General features: G+C 46.7%; 1 protein-coding gene across 6 annotated transcripts in view; it reads left to right on the top strand.

The window, feature by feature from the left end:
• Positions 1–2,655: 2,655 nt before the first annotated feature.
• Positions 2,656–15,786, top strand: part of RERE (arginine-glutamic acid dipeptide repeats) — a 324,868-nt gene continuing 311,737 nt past the window's right edge. For 5 of the 6 annotated variants that reach the window (XM_044281821.1, XM_044281819.1, XM_044281822.1 and 2 more), the window contains exon 1: positions 2,657–2,999. The gene's annotated coding sequence lies outside the window, so the exon portion shown is untranslated. Of the gene's footprint in view, positions 3,000–15,786 lie in introns of all 6 variants that reach the window. The other variant, XM_044281824.1, reaches the window with a different exon arrangement.

The following is a 15,786-nucleotide window of genomic DNA, read 5'->3' as shown; positions in this document are numbered from 1 at the left end:
CCTACCCCGTGTAGTCTAAACCTGTCACGTGGAGAGTGGTGGGGGGGAAACCCCAACCATGCAGTGTCAAACGGTAAAAGGGGATCAGCTTGGCCAAAAGGAGTAAGAGAGCAGGTCACCTCCTACAGCATCCCTAATCCTCACCGTATGAGAGGACCCCAATGGTAGGACAGCTCATACTCTGGATTCCTAGAGACCCTGAGTCGCCCTGGAAAGCCCTCACCAAGGAGTTGGGAAGAGACAACCTGTTCATCCCAGTCATGGAGGAACAGGAGTCTCTATCTGAGGCCAGGCTGCAAGGAGAGGGAAACACATACAGCATATGGATCTGGCAGGTAAGCGAAACCTATAACACACTTACCTGCCACAGACACACTGACTGGAACCCGTGCACAAGTGCTGCTGTCCACACCAACATTAGAGGACACAGCAGAAACCACACAGGGACCCAGGACACCCATAGCTGCAATAAACATAAGACAGGGGAATGTCTAGTGAACATACTAGACACCAAACATCACCAGCCAAGAAACAAAACACAAGACATACAACACCATGAACATGACCCACACAAACCAAAAGATAAGAAGGGAAAGAGACACCATAATGACATCAATGGCCACAAGGGCAGCCCTCATTGGACAGCTGGTAAAAGCCAGGACCAGTGACCCACCAGCATACACCAAGGCTGGAGGAAAACTGAGCTTGAGGCATCCAGCAGAGGCTAAATAGCCCAAGCAGCCACACCCACATAAACCCAGTGTTCACAAAACACTAGGAAGGGAGTTAACCAGACAGAGGAAGGAAGTCACTTAAAGGGGAAGTGCACACACAAGCATACCAAACCACACGTTACCACCGGCACCAGCATGCGTGACAACCATATCACTACAATCACCCAGAAGGCCGAGACACTGCCACCGCATGTTCTCACAGTGCGACAAAACCTTACTCTTAACACCTTTTATGTTTTGTCCCATGTGTGAGGCATTCTTCAGATTGGCGGGCCCTGCTGGCGATATCACACGACTGCCAATTCTACCTAGAAAACTACAATTCCCTGTAGCACACCGCATCTGTCCAGTTCTATCCTGTGCCATTTCTTTATTATTCCTGCTAGAGGTTGTGAATGAATTACCAGTATTTTGTACTGAAGGTCCAGATGTTTGTTACCTCTATTATTCCTGTTAGAAATGTATGATTGACTCTAGAGATGAGCGAAGTTATGGAAAATTCTATTCGGCTGCTTTGCCGAATTTCAAAAAGAACTTCGCTTTGTGACTAATTATTTTATCACGAAGCACATTTCTTTGTATGTGGCGGGTGCAACGATGGGGAATGGCGATTGCGCCACCCCCACCCCCCCAGACTTTGAACCCCTCAGATACCGCAATCATCGTTGATTGCTGCATTTGAGATTAAAACGGGCTCTTTCACACGAGCGGATCCCGTGCGTGGAAAAAAGATCACAGAGAGGCACGGAGCATTATCAATCATGTTACTGCTCCATGTCTCTGCTGTCCAGTGCGGGGCTTGGCTCTCTTTCACGCAGTGGATTACCCGCATGGCATCCATTTGATCGCAAAGAGCCGACTGCGGCCATCTTGATTGAAGACACCGTGCAAAATCTCGCGTGGTGACGTCAACTTTTTTTTTTTTTACCGCCATTTCAGGGAAAATCGATTCGTTACCACAAAGTGCGAGGAAATTCGGCTTTGCTGCGAACTGAATTTTACTAAAATTCGGATACAAGTCCATTTCGGAATCCACTAATTGATTTGCCAGCAGTCTGCAATAAAGGTTCAACTTAGTGTTACCAGTTGGGGTTGTGTCCTGGCACGGTCTGACACTATCCAATCAGTGCTGCCAGTGTCAGACTGTGCAGGGACACCCCCCCCCCCCCCAACTGGTAACACTCATCTGGACCTTCAGTGCAAACTGTTAGTAATTCATTCAAAGCTTCTAGCAGGAATAATAAAGGAATGGCTCATCGTAGGTGATAAGACTAGATGCTCCAGAATTGTTATTATGGGGGGATGCAAGTAGTTACTAAACCAGACAAGTCAGGAGAGGTGACAGGCTGTATTAAAATGAGTTTCCTCATGAAGACAACTCCTGACCACACTACATATTAGAGCACAGCAGATTTGGTCCTTGCCTGGTTGCTGTCAGTGAATAGAACCATTGTGTTTACATCCAGAGGTTGAAGCACCTAGTGCAGCTCACTCGCTTTTTCATTAGAAAAGGCCTTTGTGAGCAGCACATTTCCAGGCTGTTTTTCCTAATGTACTGTATACACACAACACATTCATCTCACACCTCCCAAACAACTTCATCAATATCGGTTTGCTGCTAAACTAAACGGTAATGGATGATCTTATGACCATAAAACAGGTCAAATAACAATCTGAACTGCTTCATACAGGAGAAGGCGAGCTAACAAAAACCTCCTATGCACAATGCAAGCTTGGAACTACAATTCCCGACAGGCCCGGCGCTGTGACGTCACAAAAATACCGGATATCGAGCTCATTCGATCTCTCGCCCTTGCTTTGCTTTCTTTTTTTTTTTTTTCTTGTAATGGCTTTATTTGCCTCTATCATTGGGTAAAGTCAGTTCGACGTCAGAATCGGGCGGGGCCTGGAGCCTCGCATCATCCAATGAGGCGGTGCTTTGCTAAGGGTGGGCGGGGTTAGAGGCGGTTGGTGGGAGAGGAGGAGTCAGTTGGTGGAGAGTCACACATAGTCAGTCCCAGGCACCCGGAGAAGCCGGCCCTCTCCATCCATCACAGCTTCACTACCCCGGTGGCTATGTTCACTGTGATACCGCTGTAGGCCTCAGGATACTAAACTCCAAGGGGAAGATCTTCCCACACGAGCCGGCCGCACTGCACGCTGTCCTGGCAGAGCCCAGCCGGGCCGCCCTCCTCCTCCGCCTTCTCCCCTCTTCTCTGTGGGGTCCACACCAACCTTTATTGATGGTGTAGAGCATCTGAGAAGGTAAGTGTCCGACCTGCCCCCCCTTCCTTCCCGGGGAGGGAGTGAATGGGAGGGATGACCCCCCACAGCGACACCTAGAGGCCCGTGCTGGTATCACAGCAGCAGCTCCTGTCTGGATGGGGGTTGCTGCCTGTATGTGTTTAATTGTTCATTATTCCCTATTGTCCTCCTGGGTGCACCCCTCAAGGATGGCTGTGAGCACCCCTAGGATCTGAGAGACCATGTAGGACATCTGGGCGCCTGTGATGACGAAACGCGTTTTATCCGTCATGTAATACACCAGTAATCTGACCCCTAATAAAAGATTGTCCTGGTGACATCGTGACTGCTCCCGACCAATCAAAGTGGTGGATTATGATTCAACATGGCTTCCCGTCCGCTGGTTGATATTGTTCCTATTGTCTTTAGAAGTTATTGGCGTATGAACCTCCGATGTGACTCTTGGATGGCTGAACACCAATCTAAACTCTAGGGCCACGCGGCGGCTTTGGTGCATCTAATGACGTGGCTGTGACTTGACAGTTATCAGAAATCCTCAATCTGCTGGTATTTGGTGGAAAATCTCAAGGTCTGCACTGCTTTCCCATCATAGACCGCAGTGTAAGGCCACGTCTGGATTCTCCACGGACCTCTCATGTACCCATTGACGTTAACGTTTGTAATCGCCCATCCATGAACCATGGGTCCACCATACATCCATGTCACCGCATTGTGTCCATACATGGATCGTTGATAGGAGATGCTCTGGAAGTTAAGACTAAATTGGACCTCCAGATACTTACCTGGTCCTTTGCCCGGATTTGGTCTATGTGGCTCCTGGACTGGCACTTCTATTCCTTTCTGTGCAGTGTCAATGTGTCAACTGGGGCACACGTGACGGCTGCAGCCAATCACCAGGTCACATGATTGCAAGGGGAGCAGGTCACTGCTGCAGCTGTCATGTGTCCTCCGCCCCCCCCCCCCCCTTTTGACAGATGTTGACAGGTGCCGGTCCGATCGCCACACAGACCGAATCCAGGCGTGGGACCTGTATCATCACCACTGGTGGTCAGCCACGTCTGAAGGTCTGAGTTAGTCTCCGATTACCCCTATAATTTACAGCTGAGCAGTGTCTATGGATTATGGGTGACACACGGACCAAACATGGATCCTTCACGGGCATCTTCATGGATGAACCACTGGCCACCTTGTCATGAACGTGTCGACCCCAGCGCTAACCACTGAGCCACTGTGCTGCCGATAAGGCCTAAGTTGTTTGCAACAACTTATGATTTCATTGGTTTTCACTGCCAAATCCCAGCTCTAACATAGTCTGATGACCTCACACAAATTAAACGTTTTTAATATATATTTATTTTTGCTTTGCAATCAAGTCGCGCCCTGAGGTATATGTAGTGACTACTAATGTTGGATTTTGTTGTTGCGGTATGTTCACATGGTGGATTTTTCTGCTAGAAAAACACTTGGTTTTCCGCCTCGGATTTGTATTAGCTTCCGTGGTTCCGTACAAGGGTCGGTCCCATTCTTCAACCCTTGTATAGTTTCCGCAGATGCGGTATTCAAATCAGCATGGAAAAATTCCATGGTCGTATGAATGTCCACATGGATTCCCATTGGAAACTATGGGGACTGCGTAAAAATTCCACAGTGGGAACATACCCTACGGCGTGTGCTGTGTTTACAATATGCTGGTCCTCCCCCTCTTTATGCAGTTTTTGTTCACGTGACTGTGTCAACCATGAAGGAGATTTTGAAAAAGTAGTGGAAGAGGAGAAGGGGAGTAGTTGTTGTAACAACCAATCGGGTTGCAGCTCTGAAGCCTTCTGACAAATGACAGCTGTGAGCTGATTGGTTCCCTTTCGTTTCCTCTCGGTTGATAAATTTAACAATGGCGTGAATGACCCTGCATCCTCCCCTCTGACGGCGGTGGCGATGTGTGGCCACCACTACTGGTAGATGTTGGGTGCCGCCACTCTTAGTGTACTGACCTGTGGACCATGTCAGCAGCTCCCGCACTGTGAGAAAAAGTGAGTGGGAGAAATCTGGTTGTGATTTATTCATGAGATATTGTGTTACCTGTCAGGAGTCTCACGTTCCATCCTTCCGTTTGGCGTCGGAGGTTCATGTTTACATCGGGTTTAGGTGTCAGGACTTTTGTTCCGGTGGGTGGTCAGGACTTCTAGACTCGTGTGCTGGAGCTGTTCGCAACTCTGCAGCTTCTATACAGTTCGCATGGGTCCAGTTTACTACCTAAAGGCCTCATACACACGACTGTATTTTCGCTCCGCGTCGGATCCAGTTTTTTTGGGGATCATAAACGGACCCATTCACTTCTATGCAAAAACTGCAGACAGCGCATGGATGACCTCACCTGTGTGGCCGTATGTCTGTTCCGCAAAAAAGTAGAACATGCCCTATTCTATTCATGCCCGTATTGCAGAGAAGAATAGGCATTTTTAAAAATAAGGCGGGATGGAAGAGTGCTGAACATATGCGGACTGCCTCTGTATTTTGCGGATCCACGTTTTGCAGACCACAGAATTTTTAGGCTACTTTCACACTTGCGTTGCTGGATTATGGCAATCCTGTATGCAAACTGATAACATTTGTATACTATCACATACAGTACAGACCAAAAGTTTGGACACACCTTCTCATTCAGAGTTTTCTTTATTTTCATGACTATGAAAATTGTAGATTCACACTGAAGGCATCAAAACTATGAATTACCACATGTGATATTATATACATAACAAAAAAGTGTGAAACAACTGAAAATATGTCATATTCTAGGTTCCTCAAAGTAGCCACCTTTTGCTTTGATTACTGCTTTGCACACTCTTGGCATTCTCTTGATGAGCTTCAAGAGGTAGTTACCTGAAATAGTCTTTCAACAGTCTTGAAGCAGTTCCCAGAGATGCTTAGCACTTGTTGGCCCTTTTGCCTTCACTCTGCGGTCCAGCTCACCCCAAACCATCTCGATTGGGTTCAGGTCCGGTGACTGTGGAGGCCAGTACATCTGGCGCAGCACCCCATCACTCTCCTTCATGGTCAAATAGCCCTTACACAGCCTGGAGGTGTGTTTGGGGTCATTGTCCTGTTGAAAAATAAATGATGGTCCAACTAAACGCAAACCGGATGGAATAGCATGCCGCTGCAAGATGCTGTGGTAGCCGTGCTGGTTCAGTATGCCTTCAATTTTGAATAAATCCCCAACAGTGTCACCAGCAAAGCACCCCCACACCATCACACCTCCTCCTCCATGCTTCACGGTGGGAACCAGGCATGTAGAGTCCATCCGTTCACCTTTTCTGCGTCGCACAAAGACACCGTGGTTGGAACCAAAGATCTCAAATTTGGACTCATCAGACCAAAGCACAGATTCCCACTGGTCTAATGTCCATTCCTTGTGTTCTTTAGCCCAAACAAGTCTCTTCTGCTTGTTGCCTGTCCTTAACAGTGGTTTCCTAGCAGATATTCTACCATGAAGGCCTGATTCACACAGTCTCCTCTTAATAGTTGTTCTAGAGATGTGTCTGCTGCTAGAACTCTGTGTGGCATTGACCTGGTCTCTAATCTGAGCTGCTGTTAACCTGCGATTTCTGAGGCTGGTGACTCGGATGAACTTATCCTCCGCAGCAGAGGTGACTCTTGGTCTTCCTTTCCTGGGGCGGTCCGCATGTGAGCCAGTTTCTTTGTAGCGCTTGATGTTTTTTGTGATTGCACTTGGGGACACTGTCAAAGTTTTCCCAATTTTTCGGACTGACTGACCTTCATTTCTTAAAGTAATGATGGCCACTCGTTTTTCTTAGCTGCTTTTTTTCTTGCCATAATACAAATTCTAACAGTCTATTCAGTAGGACTATCAGCTGTGTATCCACCTGACTTCTCCACAACGCAACTGATGGTCCCAACCCCATTTATAAGGCAAGAAATCCCACTTATTAAACCTGACAGGGCACACCTGTGAAGTGAAAACCATTTCAGGTGACTACCTATTGAAGCTCATCAAGAGAATGCCAAGAGTGTGCAAAGCAGTAATCAAAGCAAAAGGTGGCTACTTTGAAGAACCTAGAATATGACATATTTTCAGTTGTTTCACACTTTTTTGTTATGTTTTTAATTCCACATATGTTAATTCATAGTTTTGATGCCTTCAGTGTGAATCTACAATTTTCATAGTAATGAAAATAAAGAAAACTCTTTGAATGAGAAGGTGTGTCCAAACTTTTGGTCTGTACTGTACATGCTGATCTGTCTCACAAATGCATTGCAATACCAGATCCATCTCTCCGGTTGTCATCCAAAAAAACGGATCCGGTATTTATCTTTTTCACATTTTTAAAGGTCTGACAGCAAAACCGGATCTGTTTTCCCGGATCCCTTGGGGCCAGATTCGGCATTAATGCATTTCAATGTAAAATAATGACGGGTTTGTCATTCCGGCATTTTGGATGGAGAAAATACCACAGCATGCTGCAGTATTTTCTCCGTCCAAAAAACGTAAGAGGGACTGAACTGATGCATCCTGAACGGAATTCTCTCCATTTAGAATGCATTAGGATAAAACTGATCAGTTTTTTTTTCTGGTATTGAGCCCCTGTGACAGAACTCGGTACCGGAAAAGTTTAACGCAAGTGTGAAAGTACCCTAATTGTAGTGTGCATGAAACCTTAGGGTCAGTGGAAATGCCACTTTTGTGGAGTGGGACGTGACCGCGCCTGTGTCATGGCGGTGCCGAAAACGAAGAGAAAGAATTGCTCATCCATCCAGTTTCAGCTGTCGTCTTTTAGTGAGCGATCGCTGCTATCGGATTGGTCACTTTATGCAATTCTTCCACTTTTTGACAGTTTTGATCATTGAGGTGCTCCATGCAACTTGACATTACATTAGAAGTACCCATGAAGGTCCCTCCTCGTTCTGTCGTCACCGATAGTGGCGCTTGTAATATTTCCTAGTCAGTTTCCTGGATGGCCGTGCTAATATCATATTGTTGTCGTGTGATGCAGGTGACATCGGAAGGGGTTGTCTCAGGATAGACAGTGGTAGTGTATACCTAAGATAGTCCATCAATGTCTGATGGCTGGGGCCACCACCTTCCGCTTATTCCAGAATGAGAGGCCGCACATGCGCAACGAGGTTTCCAAATGTATTTGCAATCGTATTCGTGCAAGCGCTGTCTCTACTTCTGGAATTGCTTAAAGGGGGTGTCCTACTTTTATTTTTTGAAATGTGCACCAACACATACAGGCTGTGCAGATTTAGGAGAGCGAGGTGCCACTTCACCTCCTGTGCAGTTTTTCTCTTTAGGCGCTGAGGTCACCTGTTTTATAGTCAATGTTGGACCATGTTACCACCAGGAACAAGCTGCCTGACAAAGCGGCACAGTGCATTCGTAATGCCAATCACACTTGATTTTAGTGATCACAGTGGTCAATATTAATGGCACTGATAAGTCCTAGTCAATGGGCCATCATTGCCTGTCCTGAGACTGTATTTTATGTGCTGACTCCCAACTGGCTCTTGAAGGTAGGATCGGCCATGTTGAATTTCAGCTTGCCTATTTTGTTGCCACGGTTGACATTCTGCCTCTAGAGTTGCTTGGCAGCAGCTTACTCCCCTCTCTCATCGGTACTGGGAGAATGCAAACCCCTTTAAAGGGAGCCGGTCACATTGAACATGGTGTCTGAGCTGAAAGCAGCATGTTCTAGAGGAGGAGATGAGCAGATTGATATATCGTTTTCTGGGCTTTGCAGTCCAGGAGGCGGTCCTATCAGTGATTGACAGGTTTCTCTGTATACACAGCCATTGTCAGTGAATGATAGGACCGCCTCCTGGACTGCAAAGCCCAGAAATAACAAAATATAAATGAATAAATTACAAGTTATACTGATTCTTTTCCCATAAACCTACCTATCAATCTGCTCCGCTCCTCCTGCTCTGTAACATGCTTTCTGCAGCTCAGACGCCATGTTCAGTGTGACAGGTAGTCTTGAGTAGGGCTGCACGATATGGGAGTTTTGTGCGATTGCGATTAGGGCCCTAAAAATTGCGATAACTATATGTGATATGATATTTTAAGGGAATTGTGCTAGAGTTCTATCTGATGGATTTTCAAGGCAAAAGCACACACAAATTACTGATAATGCTGAAATGTAGTTATGCTTAACTCCAGAACTGAAATGCAGTGTTTTTCAAAATTAAATCTTTTACTAAATTAAATAACATATTTGCATTACTGCAAAAGTACAAAATACAAAACTTGCCATTTTCTTCATATCACTGCACAGAACAGATAATAGAATAAATAGAAGAACATTTGTTCATTAAAATAACGACTTTCCTCCAGCCTCTCCTCCCTCCCCGCACTGTAACTGATGTATCGCCGGCCGCGCTGTGCAGCATAGCGGCCGGCGATTCATCCGTGTCAGCCATGTAAAAAGTCAACCATCGCTTTTTGGGGGAAAAAGTTTGTCTTATAAAGCGAAAAATATGGTAATACAATTGCAGCATTTTTGGGTCGGCCAATTGGCGATTGCGATATGGCGATTTATTGCGATTGCTTTGGCGATATATTGTGCAGGCCTAGTCTTGAGCAAATCGAGCTTGGGATCTTTGATCCGAAGTCGTCTCGATTCGTTCAAAAACTTCAATTTTATTGCTGTCTCCATACAGCATTAAAATGTATTGGCTCCGTGGAGCCAAACTTCGTTTCACCCGAAGCCGTGTGAGACTTCGGTGAATTAATTCGGTAGGAATCGGAAGTCAGGTTTAGTACCATACCAAACCCAACTTCGGATTCCTAATTTTAAATGATTTTAAGGCTACATGCACGCGATCGTTGTTTGTTTCCGTGTCCGCTCTTGGGTTTGTGTGCAATCTGTTGCTAACCACACAACACATAGGGTCGTGTCCATGTAGCCTAAAGATGCAGAAATGAATGAATACCGAATCAATTCACTGAAGTCTCGTGTAACTTTGGCTGCACAGAGACAGGTGTCCAGACGGCAATAAAACTTAGTGTTTGAACGAATCGACTTTGGAGCAATGATGCAAAGCTTGGTTCGGTCAAGACTAATGACAGGTTCCCTTCTAGGTGACCATACATTTTCAATAGTGATGAGCTCAGCTAGGCCAAGGTTGGAAAAGCCCTTTAAAGGGAATGTCCTGTTTATATGGATGGCCTATCCGCAGGGTAGGTCATCAGTATCTGATGGGGTGTGACTCTCGACACCCTTGCTGGTCAGCTGTCCAGGAGTAGCTCTGACACCAGGACCACACAGCTTGGTCCATTGTGTAGTAGATGGAGTGAATGGGAAGAGTGCTGCAGTAACCATCTCTGTCCACTACCGGTGTGTGATTGGGACAGTGTTCTGACCGGGGGCTACTGTCCGTTCTACACTGGGACAGGAATGTCTACCATCTGAATGAGCCCCAAGTGTAAACTAGTGTGTGTGACTCCACTCTTACAACGCCTGGCCTCACAAGGAGAGGACCTGGGCAAATAGTAATGCAAACGAGCCATTCTTCACCGTTCTTGTGTTTGTCCTGCTGTCATGTCTCGCCATATAATAAGATGCAAATATTTTCTCAGAATATTAATTTATTGACATTGTGTCACATCAGTCAAAATAGCATTCTGTATAAATGCAGGTTGTGGATGCAGCTTGCACGGATCTGCTCTGACAAGACCTGGGACATATTTGTTGAAAAAAATAAAAAGTGGTTCTGATTTTTATGGTAACTTTTTTTTATTTATTTTTAAACTTTTTTTTTTTTTTCTAAATATTTTGAGATAAACAGATCTCGGGAACCAAAGGGAATAATTATGAAAAGTAGCGCAATGGACGAGTCGTGCTGTTTCTCAATTTTTCCTTTACACGAAACCTCAGTGACCTGTATGTTACTGGCGCCACATTTAGCGCTGTTTTCTATAGATGTAGTTGGTTATTTACCTGGCTCCGAAATGATAGCGTTGGCCGCCTCTGTATACATTATGGTTTTTGCAGTATGACTCATTGGCCGTAAACTTGATTTTTGCAGCAGTTTGGATCCGTGTTGTGTTCATGTGACGGACAAAATAGAGCATGCATCCATGCTAAAAAAACGGACCGTGCTAAAAGACTGACATGTGAATACACGCATTAAAATGAATGGGGACGTGTGCCGTCCGTGGAACACTGACGTGTGCATGAGGCTTTACACACGGCCACCACCAGCATGTATGGATCAGGATTAGCTTGCGCGTCCGCTCCCATACATAACGTGTGCACGCATGACTGAGGTATCCATCATGCATCATTAAGGGATTAAGGCTGTGTTCACATCTGCATCATGGTTTCCATTGCCGGACGTATTGTACTGGCGGCACCTGGTGGATCGTATTGACTATTTTTGAAAAACACAGAATGAGGCTCCCGATGGAGCCACCGAGGCAGATGTGAACACAGCCTAAACCCATCTGTCATGCGACGTGTTTTTACACTGTTGTCTGACGTCTTCTGGCTGCGGAGTACGTTTTTACTCTCGTATGAGCCTCACTATTTTGTGCCGTCTGACCACATTACGTGTAAAACAATAGCATGGACCCAGAGGCTTCTCGGCTAATTACTGGTGTTTATTCAGGATAATGACAGGGCTTATTAAAAGCAAATGTGAAAATGTCACCCATGATTGTGACGCGGGCCAGCTCGATGAGAACATGTATGAGGCTGGCCCTTTTATGAATGGGAGGAGAAGGGGTCATCCGGAGGCCATGGGTTTTCTGTTTTCTATATGAAGGATGTTGTGCGGGGTAAGACCTGTGGATGACGGTGTTTTTTTTTTGGGCCCAGGTTTATAAATGGCACATATACATTTCCTAGTGTACATCGTTGATCTCGGAGCCGTAGCTCTTGTCTGATCCCTCCGGAACCTCTCTATGCTCCTGTTACTGAATATCCTCGCTTATCTCCCTGTGTAATGATGTGTATACAGGTTACTTATTACAGTCAGCACCCCACTTGGCGATATTACAGGTACATTCATGCCTGAACGCTTGAAAATATCTGCAGTGGCTGATCCCATCATAGGATGGACCCCAGTGACTCTTTGAAACTCTGGTTAGATGATCAGTATCTGATCAGTGGGGGTCTGACCCCCAGCTGTTTGAGAAGAGCCCAGCGTAAGCGTCGCTTCCTTCTCGCTGCTTACCCTAGGCCAGTGACGTCACGATCATCACTCACGTGGCCTAGGCGCAGCTCAGTCACATTTGAATGGGTGGCCGATGATCGTGACTTCACCTGTCTCAGGTAAGCAGCGAGAAGGCTGCCGCTTACAGGAGCTCTGGGGCCTTCACAAGCAGCTGATCGGCGGGGGTCCAGGCGTCAGGAGGATAGATCAGCAGTTTCAAAGGGCTATATGATTCTTTTTTTAATGATTTTGTTATATTTGGGGTAACTGGTCGAGTTTTCTTAAAACTTGGACAACCCCTTTAAATTTCCATTCCTCTGAAACCCTAGTCAGTTCAGTCAAACAGAAATTTCTGCCCAAAATGTGCCATGGTGTGACCAAATCACTCCTTATTGCTGTGAGGCCATTTCAAAACTTGATTGACTTTTTTTTTTTGTAAAACCTCTGTATTTTGCTGCGGTTTTCTTATAAGCATGGGAATAAACCATGATTTGGTGGCACCATAGGAATAGGGCTTATTGGAGGCCTTCGTCATAGATTTTGTCAAACTGTGGAGAGTAAAGTCCTGCATGTGGGACTTTTCTCTCCACAAAAAAAAGTTTTCTCCCGTGCGGAAACCAAATGCAGCCCACAATAGTCAGTGGGATCTGTTTGGTTCTGTTCCTGTCACTTATGAGCCCAATCCGACACTTCCGTTATTTTGGCTCTTCTGCTCCTATAATGAAAAGAAGTAACGTTGGTGTGAAAGAGGCCATCTCTGTGTGTGCGGACTGATACATCTTTGTCTTCTACCTACGCTGATACATTGTAGCAAACCTTTAGGGCAGCAGTGTTGTGCTTTTGCTGTACATGGGTTTTAGCCTCGAGGGGGGCACGACGACAAGCAGAGATCATTGACTTGAGCTTCAAACACAAAACCTATTATGAAATTGGGCGAATATATGAAATTAGAAACCCCCCATTTAAAGAGGAACTGCCCGTATTCTTCATGACGTCTTGTAACTCTGCATTGTACTGTTCCTCTGTTACCTCTCCTTGAAATTGAAGGATCCTCTGCCTGATGACCCTGTGTGCTACGAGTAGTATTCTGTCTGGTAGTTTACAAAACCATTTCTTTATAAGGCTACATTCACACCATCGCGTCTGTTTCGCGGTCCGTAGACTACGTATCCACAAAACACAGATGCTGGCTCTGTGCATCCCACACTTTCTGCAGGCCCTATTAAAGGGGTTGTCCCACAAAGAATATTCTACAGTTTTTTTTAAAACAGGACCTGGATCTGAATTCTGAATACTTTTGTAATTGGATGTAATTAAAAAATGTTGTATTGTGAGCCATTCAATAAAATGTATCTGCCTAGCACCACTTACTTTTTTTATTTATTTTACCTGCTCAGTGAGATAGCCGCACATGCTCAGTTTCATCCTTCAACTGCCCCCTGAGCTGTGATAGGGAGAGCATGGACACGCCCCCTGAGCTGTGATAGGGAGCGCATGGACACGCCTCATGAGCTGTGATAGGGAGCGCATGGACACGCCCCCTGAGCTGTGATAGGGAGCGCATGGACACGCCCCCTGAGCTGTGATAGGGAGTGCATGGACACGCCCCCTGAGCTGTGATAGGGAGCGCATGGACACGCCCCCTGAGCTGTGATAGGGAGCGCATGGACACGCCCCCTGAGCTGTGATAGGGAGCGCATGGACACGCCCCCTGAGCTGTGATAGGGAGCGCATGGACACGCCCCCTGAGCTGTGATAGGGAGCGCATGGACACGCCCCCTGAGCTGTGATAGGGAGCGCATGGACACGCCCCCTGAGCTGTGATAGGGAGCGCATGGACACGCCCCCTGAGCTGTGATAGGGAGCGCATGGACACGCCCCCTGAGCTGTGATAGGGAGCGCATGGACACGCCCCCTGAGCTGTGATAGGGAGCGCATGGACACGCCCCCTGAGCTGTGATAGGGAGCGCATGGACACGCCCCCTGAGCTGTGATAGGGAGCGCATGGACACGCCCCCTGAGCTGTGATAGGGAGCGCATGGACACGCCCCCTGAGCTGTGATAGGGAGCGCATGGACACGCCCCCTGAGCTGTGATAGGGAGCGCATGGACACGCCCCCTGAGCTGTGATAGGGAGCGCATGGACACGCCCCCTGAGCTGTGATAGGGAGCGCATGGACACGCCCCCTGAGCTGTGATAGGGAGCGCATGGACACGCCCCCTGAGCTGTGATAGGGAGCGCATGGACACGCCCCCTGAGCTGTGATAGGGAGCGCATGGACACGCCCCCTGAGCTGTGATAGGGAGCGCATGGACACGCCCCCTGAGCTGTGATAGGGAGCGCATGGACACGCCCCCTGAGCTGTGATAGGGAGCGCATGGACACGCCCCCTGAGCTGTGATAGGGAGCGCATGGACACGCCCCCTGAGCTGTGATAGGGAGCGCATGGACACGCCCCCTGAGCTGTGATAGGGAGCGCATGGACATGTCCGCTTAGCTGCAGCTGAAAAGACCCCCCCCCGAGCTGTCAGCTTGATATAAATCTAGCAGAGCAATGAATGTGGAGATCTCTGGATCCATGTGAGGTACAGGGCTGGTTCTGTTAGAAAGAGATTGTCATGTACTATTATTATTATTTTTTTTTTTTTCATTAATCATTTAAAGAAATGTCTATTCTGAGAATAGGACATGTTTTACAATTTTTGTAAGGAGGCGGCCAGCACACAGATGACATCCGTGTGCTGTGCGCGTTTTTTGAGGCCCCATAGGAATGAATGGGTTTGTGTGCAATCTGCCAAAATTGTCGTGTGCCGTCCGAAAATGAAAACAGCCGTATGAATGTAGCCTTAGTTTACATCTATGCCTTTCTTTGGCTTTTCTTCTTTTCTCATCTTTGTGTTGTACATATTTCCCATTGATTTTTCTCTCTTGCTTGGTTGGACTCAATTGACTATGTCGGGGGTTGGATTAAATCCACATGGGGGCCGGATGCGGCCTGCAGGCAATCAGTTGACAGCTACGCTTTAAATCAACACTGATGGGTTTTAATATGTGAATTCAAATGAAGTATCTCCAGCGTTCGGATCGCTGCTGACGGATGCAACCAAGTAATAAGATACTCTGCACTGATCCCATTAACAAAGCCACCTTCATGTCTGCTGCAGCCCGGCCATTTTCTCGGGTTGTACAAGTGCGAGCAGATGCTTGTGTCTGTGTGACGGCTGTGTTTGCACTGCAAATAATATTTGGATTCCTCATCTCCGACAGGTAATAGCAGGTTTTATTCGTTGGACAGGAGACGTTGCGCATAAACAAACGCCCCGAGCCTGACACTTCTCATTTCCACCTTCATAAGCTGCTCTGGGTTAAGTGTCCTTGGTCATCGGCACGTCATGGACTCTGGATGTGTTACAGTCAGTGGCTTCTAAGGCTCTGTTTGCATTACGTTATTGGTCTCTGTTTGTCATGTCTGATGTGAAAAGCTCCATGCAATAGACATCTGGCACCTGTAGGCTCCCATGATACAATATATATATATATATATATATATATATATATATATATATATATATATATATATATATTTATATGTGTTATCTGACCCCTGAATTGCCC

The sequence above is a fragment of the Bufo gargarizans genome, chromosome 2, assembly GCF_014858855.1.
Source record: "Bufo gargarizans isolate SCDJY-AF-19 chromosome 2, ASM1485885v1, whole genome shotgun sequence".
NCBI lineage: Eukaryota > Metazoa > Chordata > Amphibia > Anura > Bufonidae > Bufo > Bufo gargarizans.
This window is presented reverse-complemented; position numbering and strand designations above follow the sequence as displayed.